At 42.7% G+C, this 16972-nt stretch overlaps 1 long non-coding RNA gene and 1 pseudogene across 1 annotated transcript; one reads left to right on the plus strand and one right to left on the minus strand.

The window, feature by feature from the left end:
• Nucleotides 1-5764: 5764 nt before the first annotated feature.
• On the minus strand, nucleotides 5765-6074 carry LOC115197935 (uncharacterized). Its single transcript, XR_003879119.1, has 2 exons — nucleotides 6027-6074; nucleotides 5765-5808 (listed from the first exon to the last, which is right to left on the minus strand). It is a non-coding gene; the product is annotated as an uncharacterized LOC115197935 (long non-coding RNA).
• A 959-nt stretch (nucleotides 6075-7033) lies between these two features.
• Nucleotides 7034-16972, plus strand: part of LOC115197991 (pseudouridylate synthase 7 homolog) — a 75907-nt pseudogene continuing 65968 nt past the window's right edge.

A 16972-nucleotide genomic window follows, 5' to 3' on the forward strand; every position in this document is an offset into this window, starting at 1 on the left:
AACATGCACACACACAGAAAATGTATGGACAGGAAGGACAACTTGTTGCCTGAGTATTGCTATGATGTCACCTGAGAACATGTCATGCGTTTGTTTGTTGTGGTTTCCACTCCGGCTCAAAGCATGTCTCTACAGAGAGATTGTTCCCAGCAGCAGCCAAGCTTTAACAAAACACACAGTTATGACATTTAAAGGTGGCAAAGGCCAAGATAGAGTGTGATACAGGTTAATTTTTAAGGTCTCTTTCAGAGCAATGTCAATACTCATGAAGTCACACGTGATGTCAATAGACCCAATATGAATCAACTGAAATTGATAGATACATTGTAATAGATCCATAAAAACTAGGGATGCACCGATATGACATTTTTGGCCGATACCGATATCCGATATTTTCCTTGCCCCCCAAAAAACGAATACCGATACCCGATATTTAAAATTTTAGCGGCCTTTTAAGCATTCTAGTACATTTAAATAGTTGAAACACACACACACACACACACACACACACCACACACACACCACACACACACACACACACACACACACACACCACACACACACACACACACACACACACACACACACACACACACACACACACACACAAAAAAAGTACTTTTGTTGGCATTTAAGTCCCCATTACCAGTAAAACATCATCAAACCTATTTCTTTCACATACTTGCTGTGCTGTTTCGTTGTTCATTTGTTCAGTCGTTTCCTTCTCAACCTGGATTTCATCATACATGTCAAGCAGTGAAGTTTCAGCTCTGTCTGTCCGTGGCCTCTTCTGTCGTGGGTCCTCTTCGTCGGTGCGCACTGTCACTGTGTGCGTTTCCATCTTGTCCAACTGTGTCTAACATTTCACGTAAACCCTGTTTCTTGTCTGCATCGAAGTAGTGGTCCTTGTACATAGCATCGAGCAAGGTGGCGACACAGTAAGAGGCTCAGAGAGAATGCCACCGAATCGCTTGTTCACAGCCTCTACTAGAGTACTTTTGCAAGTTTTAACCCCACAGTCTGTCAGCAGTTTGTTGAGCAGGTGTTTCAATGCCATGACCGAGGGTATCACGTCTGCTGCAGTCGCAGGTGATGAGCTTATTTCTCGAGTTAGTTGTTCGTGTGTGAGTGTGTTCATGTTTCAAACATGTTCTCAAATGCCATTGAAATGGCAGCAGCGGTATGAGAACCAGCACATTCTTGAGCATGCAATACAGTTTTCCTCAGTACGAAATCCTCATCGACCCACTGTGCTGTCAGACTCAGCATGCTCATGGGGGATGACATCGCTGGTCCAAATGTCAGTCGTGAAGCTAATAGCAGTAACACCCATAGCAAGCAGCTCATGGATGTGCATTTCAACAATACTGTGTAACTCCGGTAGGGCAACATCTGAAACATAGCGCCTACTTGGTACTGTGTACTGGGGCTCGAGGTGCTCGTCCAGTCGGCGAAAGCCAACATCATCCACGACAGAGAACGGTTGATTGTCAAGGGCAATGAACCATTATCTTGGCGTTAATGGATTTTGCCTTTGAGTTGTCTCGCTGAAATGTTCTTACTCTTTCGAATGACTGATCGACATGAAGTTGTTTAGTTGCTGGAAGTGTGCCCTTAGCATTTTTCTGCTTTTGTTCTAAGTAGTCTCTGAACGTCTGGGGGTGATGCACTTTCAAATGAGTAATTATGTTTGTGGTATTGAAAGATTTCACCCTCTCCCATCCCTCGGGAAATAATAGCAGTACAAATGTTTCATATGGCCTTTTTGTAATCTTCCTTTGAAACTTCAAAATAGATCCACACAGCAGACATTGTGGGCTAGGTTAGGAATGTTGTGTTGCACGTGTAACGCAGTATTTGTAATGGCGTCATTACCTCATCTACCTACGTTACATAGCTATGACATCGGTTTTGCACATCGGTGTTAAACTAGACATCGGGCCGATGCTGGCATTTTTAGCTATTATCGGCTGATTCCGATATGCTTACCAATATATCGTGCATCTCTAATTATAACAGCATGATAACAAGATACATTTCTAACATCATTCAATTAATGGCAAGAAGAAGAAGAAAAGAAACTGTGCTTCAATACATTTCTATTTGACATGTTTGTGAGTGACGTGTGGATTCATTTGGTGAATGTTTTCTGAAGCAACAGCGATTCCAGCCCCCTCCACAGCACACCTGTGTGGGCAGAACCTTGGTATGGAGTCACCGAATTGTGGCCAGTGACTACACCGGTGACTTTGGTCCAACTGCATTGTGCCATGAAGTCTGCTCCTCTCTCTCCAGACCAATTCGTATGCACTTTACAGGGCCAATGTGCCGCCGTGCGCATACCAACTACTGCACTTCGTCATAACCGGCTCACGCACCATGCAATAGACAGCACTCACACACCCAAACCTACATTTGCACCAGATCTATCTCACTCTAGTAGAAGTCCTTCATCTACACAAACACTCACACTCTGTTAGGCTACATCACCAACAGCCATCTAGCAGCCACAGACCCCAGTGTGACTCACAAATAGTGCCTTTAAACCGATGAAGTAGCTAGTTTATTCATTTGGGATGCTTATCTGTCTCTGTGCTGTCATTACTGCAATGAGGCCGAGGATGCCTGTCAACATCAGTCAGATCTCTTTTACAACCCCCAACCAAGGCTCAGGGGTTTCAGTCTCAGTTGCAGCTGAAGTAACCTACTGCACAAAAAAAATGCTGGGTTGTTTGGTTCACCCAACTGCTGGGTTGCAGCATTGGGTCACTTAGTTGGGCTGTTTTATTTAAAAAAGAGCAAGGTTGGGTTGTTGATGGTGGGTTATTGGTGCTAGGGTTATGGAGATATGACCAGATCCTATAGCTGTATATCAAATCAGCAATCTGTTCTAGCTCAGTCCCCAAAAAGGACTGGTTCCGAGCCCTGCACACGCACGTGCTCAAAGGGCGAACACGTGTGCATAAACGCTGCGCAAATGGAGGCCTGTCATTACAGCCATAAACGGTGATGCATTTATATTCAAAACACAAGATACCGAAATAAACTGTGTTTTACACCTGCATTTTGAGCTGAAGTCATTCATGTTAGCAGTCAATATCAACTAGGGATAGCATGTCACATTGTCACTCCTCTGGAGTCCAGAGCAAGCAGGATCATATGGCCTACCGGTACGCAGCAAAGGCTGCAGGATCGGATGGAAAGCATGATCTGTCCGTCACCTTTTTTCTTCCTCACAATATCATAATTCATTTACCTGAAAGTTACATCTTCATCCCGTAAGTATTGAAGGTAGTGTGATGTTACAGCTATCTTTAGACATATAACCAGTACCCACCACTAAGGTATATAAATGTAACCCACCCAAACTAGGCCTAGCTGAAATATGTAAATGATCAATGATCAATGTTGCAACCTGGTCTCAGAGCATTTCGTATTAATCTGTATGTAAAACCAAAACACACCATTTAGTATGACATGTTATGAATTACAATTCGTATTTATGTTACAAATTGCAACACGTACAATATGTTACGAATTTGCAAAATGTACAATATGTCACGAAATTTGCTAAATATATGATATGTTACGAATTCTAGCTAGGTGGCTAGGTTAGCTAGGCTAGGTCTTAGGTTTAGAGTTATGGTTAAGTTAAGGAGTTAGGTTAAAGGGTGGTTATGGTTAGCTAGGGTTAGCTAAAAGGATAAGGTTAGGGTTGAGGGAAGGGTTAGCTAACATGCTAAGTAGTTGAAAAGTTGCTAATTAGCTAAAATGCTAAAGTTGTCCGTAATGAGAGTCGAACTCAAAATCTTTGGGTTGCTAGACGTGCTAATGTTGTCCATTTTGAGATTCTAAATCACAACCTTTGGCTTGCTAGATGTTCGTGTGATATGCTCACCCACCCCGACCAACCACCCTACTTTCGTTTTTGCCTTAAGTAACCATCTGTCTTATTTAACCATACCAAACGTAACACATCATACTAATTTGAGTGTCCCGGATGTACGTTTACTATGTAAGTCTAGTCTATGATTCCAGGCTGATTGTTGTAGCAAAGATGCGTCTGTAGCAGATTGCTAAACTGTACTTATATGGATAATATCAATTTAGGTAGGCTACTCTATTTTTGACATGCGAAATTGTAGAAAATTAAACAAGCGTTTTCTGGTCACTAATCTGGATATGTGCGCCCACCTTTGAGCACCATTGCTGATGACTGGTAAACAGTCAAGACCCGCAACTGTTTGGTTCAAAAGCACAGATTAGATGTTTTTTTAAACAAGAATTTGGTGCAGTGCCGTGGGCTTATGTTAGTGACTAGATCGAATAAGCAAAGGTATAAATATAAAATACAAATGGTAGGCTATTCTCTACATAGCCTATTAAAAAATGTATGAATTGTTTATATTTTTTCCATTGTTTCACACTCGCAACCCCACAAAACCTTCTCCTTGAAGGGGTTTGATTAATCTGTGTAGGCGTGTTTTGCATCAGCTGAAAGTTTATTGCGTTCAATTGGGAACCGGGCTGGATCCCAGGCGTGAGCCAGGCGCCCAGTTCAAAGCCCACAGCGAAGTCGGTTCTAAACAAAAGTGACGTAATTAATCACGTGTAGTAATTACTAGGATTCTGTGTTTTCCCATGCAAAAGGGATTGCTTTTGATAAAAACGCCTATCTGCCTTCTCAATGAAAACAAGTTAGAAAATTAAACATGTATTTTATGGAAAAGATGCACCATGCTGCTTTGTCGACAAAATGACAGAGTTGTGCAGATTACTGTTCGATTTGAGAAGGTCACGCCTCCCTTCTCCGCTTTCGCCCGATTGTTTCAAGTCATCAGACTCAAGTCAAAGTCGAGTCCCGAGTATTGAAGCTCCGAGTCAAAGTCAAGTGATTTTATTTTCTATCTTGAAGAGTCTCAAGTCATCAAATGTGTGACTCGAGTCAGACTTGAGTCCAAGTCAGACTCTAGTCAACACCTCTGGTAATAAATAATCTTTATATTCTAGAAGAATGTGTACAATGCTAAACATTTAAAGAAAATGTTGATTTGCAGTATGTAAATGTAACATGATGAACAAGAATTACATTTACTCTCACAGGTTGTCAATAAGAGCTTTCTGAAAGCCACACCCCTGATAAGCCACGCCTCCTGAAAAATAACCTAAGGAATTACATTCAAAAAGACCTAGCTGCTATGTCAACCAGCATGAAAGTAAAAAAATATCCAACTGATGGTTAAATTAACCCATGTTTGGGTAATCCCAACAACCCAACGTGTTTTCACAGAAAGAGTCAGTCATTGCCGATTTATTAGGCCAACGATATACAACTCCAGCATGCAATTCATATCCTCCTTGGATAAAAAGCCATTCCAGGCACAAGATATCCATCGACCTATCCATACACAAGGGGGCCCGAGGAACGTTGCCAATGGCACTTCAGACACCACACAGTTGGAGCGCCCAGACGAGCTGGACCAGAGTTCCCGTTCCGTACCAGCACCTGCACCACCGCCCTCGCAATATGCCTGCCTATGTGTGCGTTTTGCCATACGTGCCCAAAACAGGACTCTCCCCCGTATGTTGCCTTCGCACCGCCAACAATGACAGCTTAGCTGGCTGACGTTCTATGGAAAGCCTAATAACCGCTGTCACGACCTGACACAAGAGACATAACAAACGAGCACAGCACCTCCAAATACCACTTCCACTCATTCCGAACACACCGCCCTCCTTACCTCCTTCCGTGGGCTGCTTTGTCTTTTTTCCCTTTGGGCCTTCTCTTTCGGGCCTGGATAGCCATCACTAGAAGAGATTCGATTCATGTAGAGGTAGGACCGACGTCCGAGCACCGAGAAGGGACAGAGAGAAAGAACAACACATCAGTCTCGAGCTATAGCTGGCCGGTCCAAGCATCCTTAACCAAAAAGGTTGGAAACCCCCGCACGCGCGTAATTTCACCACCTCTTATCAAAAGCTGTCCCGTAGTCGGAATATTTGAAAAATATAAAATATTTCCATACCTTTCCTGGAGCTCATGATGTTTTCCTCCTTCCCTTCAGCAGCAGGCGGCAGCTCAACGGCAGAAGCCGAGATCTCACGCTCTCTCGTCTCCAGCCTCCTCTCTGGAGGAACGCGCACTCCCTCTGTCGTTTGGAGGAGGAGGCGCGCTCAGGCACTTGAGCTATCTGCTACGTGGCCGCGCAACAACTGTCACAATTGAGGTTAGCGCGAAAAGGACCGCTTAAATTGAAAGAACCAAACCCAGAAAGACTGAGTCCCTCCGGTCAACATTAGATTATCCCCATTTTATTAATGTCTCTGATGTCTTGAACATTAAAATATTTCCCCTGCCTGCTTCCCTATTTATCCCACGTCAAAGCACTATTAGCTCAGTAGGCCTCTTATCTAGAACCTAAAATAGTTATTCCGCTGTCCCCATAGGAAACCCTTTGAAGAACCCTTTTTGGGTTTCCATGTAAAACCCTTCTTCCCACATAGTGTTCTACATGGAACAAAGGATTCTAACTGGAACCAAAAAAGGGTACAGCCGAAGAACCCTTTTGGAACCCTTTTTTCTAAGAGTGTAGGCTAACTGGGGCGTATCATGAGCAAGGGGACCCCGGAATAACACAGAGCCTCTCTGCTGAAATTATCCACCCTATTTTATATTTTTTTTGCAAGACATGTTATTGACATGCTGGATCTGGCAAAGTTTCCTCTTTTAGGATTTCATCCAATGTTGAGAGCTGTTTAGGATTCTGGGAATGACTAGGCCATCTCAAATGGGCCCAGAATAGGCTTAGCTGGTTAGGTCAATGGGTTTCAAAAAGTATCTGCAATTTAGTTATCTGTTGCGTCAACCCATCAATCCATAGCTGGTGGGTCATATTATGGCAAACATAATCCGTTAGTAACTCACACCTGGATCACATATATAACTTTCTCTGACCCAGAACAACAATTATTCTACAAATTGGCTATTTCTCTCTTTTTTATAGACATGTCCTTCAGCCAATGAGTGTTTGATATGGGCGGGTTTCAAGACATGACTATTTCCGAATTCGAACACACACACACACACACACGTGTGTAGGTAAACTGGGGTACTTTGCTGTGGTACTCTACTGAACAAGCAGGTAAATCAAAATTCAAAGTTAAATAACAGTTTATGTCAGTATTTTATTTGGCATTCATGTAACGATGCATAGCTTTTCCCTGGCTAAGCATGTGTTGGCGCCTTTAGCTAGTCATGTTACGACTTAGCATATTGTTATGTGCTAATATCTATCGTTAGCTAGCTAGCAAACCAAGCTACCTAGTCAGTTGACGATGCCATCAGAAAGATGTGAAATTAAACGTCTCCCTACCATCTGCCATTTAGTTGCAATTCGACAGTTGAATGGAACTGTACCAACAATGTCTTTACATCCTTGCCACAGGGTGAAAAGTTGTTGTTACACTGTTTCAGCAAGGAAAAATAAATCCCGCTATCTAGCACAGAGTACTTACTGTCTGATTATAGCCAACCAGAATAATTATCATGTTATGTTTACATTGATACTAACAGTTACACTGAACAAAAGTAAACGCAAACATGCAACAATTTCAAATATTTTACTGAGTTACAGTTTATGTAAGGAAATCAGTCAATTAGGCCCTATCTATGGATTACCACATGACTGCGAATACAGATATGCATTTGTGGGTTATTGATAACGTTACCTGGGGGAAAAAAGTTAGGAGCGTGGATCAGAAAACCAGTCAGTAGCTTGTGGTGACCACCATTTGCCTCATGCAGCGCCACACATACATGCAATTAACGCGATTAGGTTTTATTTATCGTTTGACAGTCCTAATAAATACTATTTCAAAGGTTGCACTATATAAGTCTCAATTCTCTTTTTTCTCCGGCAGCCACAGTTTGGGAGGCTGTGGCATATGTTGTTATACTAAAAGTGTCTTGTTTACATCCTTATGTCCATAAAACATTATCTTTGGGTTGCTTTGAGGTACCATACACCCCATTACTGACTTCAACCGTCCCAGTACCAGGCATTTGCCAGATACACAACTTTATCTTTAAGTCTTCCTAACGCAGTAAGTCTGCAGGAGGGCCTTTTGGTAGGCTGTCATTGTAAATAGGAATTTGTTGTTAGGTGACTTGCCTAGTTAAAAAATAAAGGTTAAATATATTTTAGTCACTGTTTGCCACAACGCTCCCAATATGTATGGGGATGTTGACCTATTCATTCCATGTGTTATCTTCTCTTGACCTTCAGCTTGTGTCCTATGGCGGATGCAGAGCCCATGCTGGTCCCTGCCCCTGGGGGGGAGAAAAGGGCCTGCCCTGCCTTGGAGGGTAAGGTGGCCCACAGCAACAAAGACCCAGAGTCCAAAAGGATGAGAACAACGGAGGAGGACATTCTCACAAGCCAGCCCAGGATGAGGCAGAAGAGACAGAGCCAGTGGAAGAGGAGGATGGAGAAGGGGTCGGGTTAGGTTCTGGAGAGGCTTTTGCAGAGATGATGAAGCATGGGCTCACAGAGCTGGATGTGGGGATTCTGAAATTTGTCAGTGAACACAAGGGCTTCTCTGGGATTCTCAAGGAGAGGTTGTACTGATTCCAGTCATGCTGTAATGTGATCTGACCATGGCGTGATGTATATGTGTGCTGTGTGCGTTTCACTATGAGAGAGATAATCTAATACTCTTTATTTAGGTACTCTGATTTTGTGGTACATGAGGTCAACAAAGAAGGCAAGACAGTGTGGTTGGATGATCCGCTCGGTTCCTGAGGAGGCTGAGGTGAGCTAACAATGTACTCAGTAGAAACTATCTTTCGTCTTGCAGTTTAGAGTGAAATATAATCATTGCTGAAGTTAAAGCTTGACTCTGTAGCCTTTACACTCATACCCGTATACGTGTTGGAATGGCAGATTGAGCACTAATAAGCACCTAAATTGGAACGTAGTGGCTGTACAGTAACATGCTGTACGTCACGTCACAGCTATTCCTATGTACTTCAGTGCTGTATGGGTTTTGACTGACAGCTGTTTCTGAATTTGAGCACCGCGAACAACAAGAAGTTGACCTCATCCCTCCTGGTAATTGGGTAACTTTATAAAATGGTTTGTTGTCTAAGTAAGAGAAATGCTGTAAATTAAGAGGACTCAATGTATTTTGAAAGATGAGATGTTAAGGATTATAGTTAATACGGCCTTGACAAGCCAAAACACCCGTGAGTCCCAGTGTGCTTCTTCACATCTCACTTCAAAATTCATGTCAATACAGTGTCAATGTTTATGATTTCTATGTTTGATGTCAACTTACAAGATGAAATGTCGTCATACCCTGGGTAGTTCTGAACACAATGACCATATGTTATATTGTGAAGAAAGCACACGCACCTGAATGCACTCATGACTTCTTCCTAGCTGCACCAAATTGCCTTGTGTGAGATCATATTTTATAACTTAGCTAGTCATGTTGGCAAGAGAACATCTTTGATTCATGGCCACCTGCAATTTATAATGGATTTTTTGGATTGCGTAAACAATAATAGTGGTTGTGTTGCAAACAAAACTACAAGTGTGCTTGCTCTAGTTCCTCAGCAGCACAGCTAAGAGAGCTCCAAAAGTACCTTATATTTGAAGCCTCTTCTTTGAGTCATAAAAGGGCATTGAAATTGCTTAGGGACAACTGTGCACACTTTGGAGAGCTGTGTGTGGCCACCTGGAGACACCAGTTAGTCCTGCTCCCCCAACTGTGATTCCATCTTTAAACTGTGATGTTGGGTTTGTCTTGGTCTAGGAAGCCAGTGTGGCAGAGCAGCCAGGGTCTGAGGTTTTCACAGAGGAGCAGAAAACACGAACTTGAGCAGCTGCAGCTCTTCAAGAACAAAGAGGGCAATGTGTCCATAGAGGTGAATACACTGACTTTCTCCAAACCCCATGAATTAAGTCTGAGAATTTAGTAGTAGTTTGTTATCCCACCTTGACCAGTGGGTTTATATAACGATTGAATAGGTAATCCTGTCTTGAAAGGTGACCAGTTGTTTCTGGTTGAACACAGGTGGCGGATGACACCAAAGAGAACGGACCCTGGTCCACAAAGCCGTCAAGACCCGTACCTGGGACTGGGAGACCAAGACAGAGGAGCGGGAGGGAAAGAAGTTCATCGTGGCCTACCACGCAGCTGGGCAGAAAGCACTCGCAGGTAGAGAGGAGAGAATGGGAGATGGGTGTAATGGACCTTTTCTGGGTTTGATATCTCTCTGGTTTATTTTCTATCGCAGGGTGAAATCTCTGTAACGTCTGTCATAGAACAGAATCAAGTCGCTCTCAAGTAGAGGTCGACCGATTAATCGGAATGGACGTTTTCATAACAATTGGTAATCGGCATTTTTGGACACCGATCATGGCCGATTACATTGCACTCCACGAAGAGACTGCGTGGCAGGCTGACTACCTGTTATGCGAGTGCAGCAAGGAGCCAAGGTAAGGTGCTAGCTAGCATTTAACGTATCTTATAAGAAACAATCAATGTTAACATAAACTAGTAATATCAACCAGTGATTATCTAGCTTGTCCTGTGTTGCGTATAATCGATGCGGTGCCTGTTAATTTATCATTGAATCACAGCCTACTTTGCCAAACGGGTGATTTAAAAAGTGCATTCGTGTAAAAGGCACTGTCGTTCCACCAATGTGTATCTAACCATAAACATCAACGCCTTTCTTAAAATCAATACACAAGTATATATTTTTAAACCTGCATATTTAGATAATATTGCCTGATAACATGAATTTATTTTAACAAGGGAAATTGTGTCACTTATCTTGCGTTCTGTGCAACAGAGTCAGGGTATATGCATCAGTTTGGGTCGCCTTGCTCGTTGCAAACTATGTGAAGACTTTCTTCCTATCAAATGATGATTTTACAAAAGCGCATTTGTGAAAAAAGCACAATCGTTGCACGAATGTACCTAACCATAAACATTAATGCCTTTCTTAAAATCAATACACAGAAGTATATATTTTTAAACCTGCATATTTAGTTAAAAGAGATTCATGTTAGCAGGCAATATTAAACGAGGGAAATTGTGTCACTTCTCTTGCGTTCGTTGCTCGCAGAGTCAGGGTATATGCAACAGTTTGGGCCGCCTGGCTCGTTGCAAACTAATTTGCCAGAATTGTACGTAATTATGACATAACATTGAAGGTTGTGCAATGTAACAGCAATATTTAGACTTATGGATGCCACCCGTTAGATAAAATACGGAACGGTTCCGTATTTCACTGAAAGATTAAACGTTTTGTTTTGAAACTTATAGTTTCCGGATTTGACCATATTAATGACCTAAGGCTCATATTTTGTGTGTGTTATTTTAATTAAGTCTAGGATTTGATATTTGATAGAGCAGTCTGACTGAGCAGTTGTAGGCATCAGCAGGCTTGTAAGCATTCATTCAAACAGCACTTTCCTGCATTTTCCAGCAGCTCTTCGCAATGCTTGAAGCACAGCTCTGTTTATGACTTCAACTCCCGAGATTAGGCTGGCAATATTATAGTGCCTATAAGAACATCCAATAGTCAAAAGTTTATGAAATACAAATGGTATAGTGAGAAATTGTCCTATAATAACTACAACCTAAAACTTCTTAACTGGGAATATTGAAGACTCATGTTAAAAGGAACCACCAGCTTTCATGTTCTGAGCTTAAACGTTAGCTTTTTTATGGCACATATTGCACTTTTACTTTCTTCTCCAACACTTTGTTTTTGCATTATTCAAACCAAATTGAACATGTTTATTTATTTGAGACTAAATAGATTTTGATGTATTCTATTAAGGTAAAATTGAAGTGTTCATTGTTCATTCAGTATTGTTGTAATCGTCAATATTACATATGTGTATGTATATATGTGTGTGTATGTATGTATGTATGTATGTATATATGTGTGTGTAATAATGACTATATATATATCGTCCGATTAATCGGCATCGGCTTCTTTTGGTCCTCCAATAATTATCGGCATTGAAAAATCATAGTCGGTTGACCTCTACTCTCAAGTTTGTCTCTTGCTTCAATAAAGAGTTTACATTTCAGAATGGGACAAGTTATTATTGAATGGTTGGAAAGGGTTGTGCTGCATGCCCTTGTTCAGCTTGGCCTCTTGGCTCTCACTGCATGTGGTTCTCTCTGAGCCCAGTAGCTACTGCCTAGTTATGGGATAAAATGCAGGCTGCATGAATGAACAGGTGCATGTTCAAGGTCAACACAACAAACCTGCATGATGATATGAAGATCCTGACCAGGCCTGTGGCCTGTGAGAGAGCACATGGATCTTGACTTTATCCAAGTTTCTGTGAACTTTTAGGCCCAACAAATCAGTAGAATCTCCTCGACTGGCCTATTTTGAGATCAGTTAAGACATTGACATTATTCACATCAATAATTTCCTGTGAATTCAGTAGCTTATGCAAAAAGAGCACAGCACGGTTGTCATCAAATAATTGCTTTGTCATGCCCATGGCACACGACTTGCTGCACAGAAACGGTTTGATACAGCAGCACTCCAAACCTGCATGCTGATTTGCCACCCCTGTTGGTCTGTCTGCCTAACGGTCCATCAACTTCTTTTAGTAACAGTCTTTTATCATTTTATTCTATTCCTTTTGCTCTTCTCTCTGTGGACAGAGGTCAAAATCGCTGCAGGTAAGAATTCCTTGTCCACACTGCTCAGAAAAAGCGAGAGGTACAGGCAATTTAAAGGTTTCAGGAGACTCCAGTCCGTAAATGTTGGTAGCCTCACATCTGATTAAATATCAGCTCCTTATCTGTCATGGCATCATCAGTCTTGCACGATTGTCTGTATGGTAAATAAATAGTCATGACTATTTTCAGGGTGTGATGAACTGTTATCTTATTGTTCAGGCTAAGGGAACAGAACCTCAGTTCGTTAGTTTATACTTTAGAGCAATGGGGAATGAGTGTTCAAGTGCAGCATTTAAATTATTCTGACATCTTGGGACATGCAGGAGGCTCCTGGCATAATTTGTTAGAGAAGTGGTTAATGCTGTATGTGTTGGGGCCCGTAACAATGCTGCTTCCACCCAAAAAGATAAAGGAGCCAGATAGTATTTTCAATAACTTATCAAAGGCCTGAACAGTGATGAGGATGTATTCTCTGGTGACAGAAGGTGTTAGATATCTGATTCTCTGCCTGTGTCTCCACCACTTACTCCTTCTGTGTCCCTGGACAGCCCCCAGGAAACACTCCTGGCCTAAGAGCCGTGGGGCCTTCTGCCACTTTGTCCTTTACAAAGAGAACAAGGACACCATGGAGGCCATCAACGTGCTGTCCAAGTTCCTCAGGTAGAACAGTTGTGTTTTTTCATAGCATTTCTCACAGGATGTGTAAGAAAAATGTCTACTAAACTGTACAACTCCTGACTTTGTGTGGCTGCTTTTCTCTAGGATGAGGCCTAATGTGTTCTCCTACATGGGGACCAAGGACAAGAGAGCCATCACTGTGCAGGAGATTGCAGTTCTCAAGTGAGTGGTGGCCTGCCACTCATCAAACTAACAAACATGTAATTATGTTCTTATTAATTAAAAGTCCAACTCAGCTGTTTCTGGGTGACAATGACGTACATTAAGGGCTCTACATAGTCTATGCAATGGAACTGCAACAGATCCAACGGAGGTTTGTTTACGTAGCTCTACGTAGTTCTACATACTTTTGTGATGCAGGATCTTTGGAACCCGGCACAAACGGAGCTCTGTAGCTGTATTTGCATAGACTATGAAATCACTGTGGAGAGCCTTTACTGTGATTGTTTTCAATGAAAAAGTTGTTTAGATATATATATATATATAGATAGATAGATAGATAGAAATGCTTCTTAGCAAAGAGCAATTTCTCAAGCAAGAATTTTACTAGGACTGTCTGGGAGTGGTCTCAGTGAGGGGCCTAATTGGAGGGATATTTAACCTGAAATCGATCTTATTGGTCTATGAACTTATACTGCCTGGTGATTGTTGCCAGGCATGCCAAAACTCCACCCATGCAAAACAAGCAGAAATTTCAGGCATTCTTTTCAAACACCTCTTACACTATGAAAGCATTATCATAATTGTCACAGTATTATTCTAGCCTCCTTGTGTAGAATTGTATATAGAACATGGGAAAATCCTGTATTTGACTGCAGGGCCTTTATGTGCCTGTGACTTCAGGGTCACAGCAGAAAGACTGTCTCACCTCAACAAGTGCCTCAATAACTTCAAGCTGGGAAACTTCTGCTACAAGAAACACCCTCTGAAACTGGGGGAACTACAGGGAAATCATTTCACTGTGGTCATCAGGTCAGTGGATACTAGCTGCGTGTGATGTCTGTCTTTGCTATGACATTCTTTGTAACTCAAACTACTCTCCAATCCCCATCATTCAAATAGCAATACTTTTTTATCTACTCTGTGTTGCTATTTGTTACTGGCTGGTTGTCTCCCACAGGAACATCACCGGGACAGATGACCAGGTCCAGCAGGCCATGACCTCCCTCAGAGAGACAGGCTTTATCAACTACTACGGCATGCAGCGCTTTGGCACCACCGCCGTGCCCACACACCAGGTTGGCAAGTAAGGACAGACACACGCGTACATACATCACCAGTGGCTGGTGGCACCTTAATTGGGGAGGACGGGCTCATAGTAATGGCTGGTATGAAATATGTTGAATGGTGTCGAACACAATAACATTCCATTCACTCCATTCCAGCCATTATTATGAGCTGTCCTCCCTTCAGCAGCCTCCTGTGACATGTATAGGGTCAGCAGGCAAGAACATGACTACTCTGTGCATCGTGTAACTGGCCCACGGGTATGGGGTAGGCAGGGGATAGGTGATTTGACTGTTGTTGTGTCTGGACCAGGGCCATCCTGCAAGACAACTGGAATGAAGTGATAGATCTGATCCTGAAGCCTCGCCCTGGAGGTAAACAGCCACTCTCCTTCCTTTGACTCGGTTTTGAATGCTTTTCATGTAATGTCAGCTACCAGATGGCCACAGCATCATTGCATGATCATGTGTTCGACTTAATTTGCCGTGACCTTTCTCTCTGCAGCGGAGAAAGGTTACATGGTGAAGTGTCGTGAGGAGTGGGCCCAGTCCCAGGACCCAGAGGCAGCGCTTAAGAAGCTACCTGTGAAACGCTGTGTGGAGGGACAGCTTCTCCGAGGCCTCTCCATGTACGGCAAGAAGAACATCATCACTGCATTCGCCATGGTGAGCTGAGACAGCTTTTACAAACTAACTGGCAAATGCACTGTTATGACTAATCAGGAAGTAATGGGTGACTTTCCAAACATCATGTACATGATTTATTTATCCCTGTGTGTTTCCAATAGATTGTATGTTATTAAATGTAAAGGTGAGAAACAAACTTGGTCACACTGTTGATTTGTTTGATTAATTCAGTCTGTTTTCATCAGGTTTACTTACGGTGGGTTAACTAACTCCCTGTGTTGGCCCTCATCTTCTAGATCCCTCGTAACAACCGGCTGATGTACATCCACAGCTACCAGAGCTTTATGTGGAACACCATGGTCAGCAGACGCATTGAGGCCTTCGGGCTGAAGGCTGTGGAGGGAGACCTCGTGCTCAGAGGAGGTGGGTCCTATCTGTTTGTCTTGTCCCCAAATAACCCACATGAATGCACACAACTCTATGAGTTTTAAATCCTTTGTTAAATCTTCTGTAGAGGACGAGCACACAGCCCAGAGTGCCTGTCTCACAGATGGCTCAAAAGTGTGATAATCCATGTCGAACAAAGGGCTTCAGAGACCACCTGCTAGGCTGGACTGAGTTAGTGTTTATTCTATGTAGGGGCTCAAACCAACTAATGTACACATCCTATTCGCCCTCTATCTCCAGGCACTGCATTCGTGCTGTCTGCAGCCGAGGCGGAGACCCACTCTATTCAGGACGTGGTGATGCCCCTACCAGGGTTTGATGTCATCTACCCCACTCACCACGGTAAGAGAGCATCCTCCCAGCATGTCAGGGCACAGTCCCCACACAACTGCTGTTCTGATGCCTGTTGTCTGTGGGGTTAGAAGCAGAGGAGAAGAAGAATTTCAATCCCTGGACTACTATATCTCTGGAGTAGACTATTCTATTTAGATATGTGGGTGAGGTGTGTTTCAGATGTGATTGTGTCTTTTCCTCCTGTTGTGTAACAGTGGGGAAGGGCTACAGGGAGAAGCTGAGTGCAGATAACCTGGACATTGACAACATGAGACACAGGGTGAGGGACTACTCTCTGGCCGGGGCCTACCGACGCATCCTCATCAAACCCAGTGACGTCAACTGGTCTGTAACACTCACTATCACCTCGGTATCAAGTAATATAACAATTTCTGTCATAGCTAACTAGTAAAGAGCTATCTAATAGTATTATGTAAAATGTCGTTACACATTCCAAAGACATAAAAAGGAGCTGAGGATTGCTTTATTTAAAAAAAATTGGTGCATGAGTGTGATATACAGTACCAGTCAAAAGTTTGTACACACCTAATCATTCAAGGGTTTTATTTATTTGTATTATTTTCTACGTTGTAGAATAATGGTGAAGACATCAAAACTATGAAACGATACATGGAATCATGTAGTAGCCAAAAAAGTGTTAAACGAATCAAAATATATTTGAGATTCTTCAAAGTAGCCACCCTTCGCCTTCATGACAGCTTTGCACACACTTGGCATTCTCTCAACCTGCTTTACCTGGAATGCTTTTCCAACAGTCTTGAAGGAGGCCCACATGTTGAGTGCTTGTTGGCTGCTTTTTCTTCACTTTGCAGTCTAACTCATCCCAAACCATCTCAATTGGATTGAGGATGGGTGATTGTGGAGGCCAGGTCATCGTGGAGGCCAGGTCATCTGAACTCTGTGAAGCATTATTTGGG

This window comes from Salmo trutta, chromosome 8, assembly GCF_901001165.1.
Source record: "Salmo trutta chromosome 8, fSalTru1.1, whole genome shotgun sequence".
NCBI lineage: Eukaryota > Metazoa > Chordata > Actinopteri > Salmoniformes > Salmonidae > Salmo > Salmo trutta.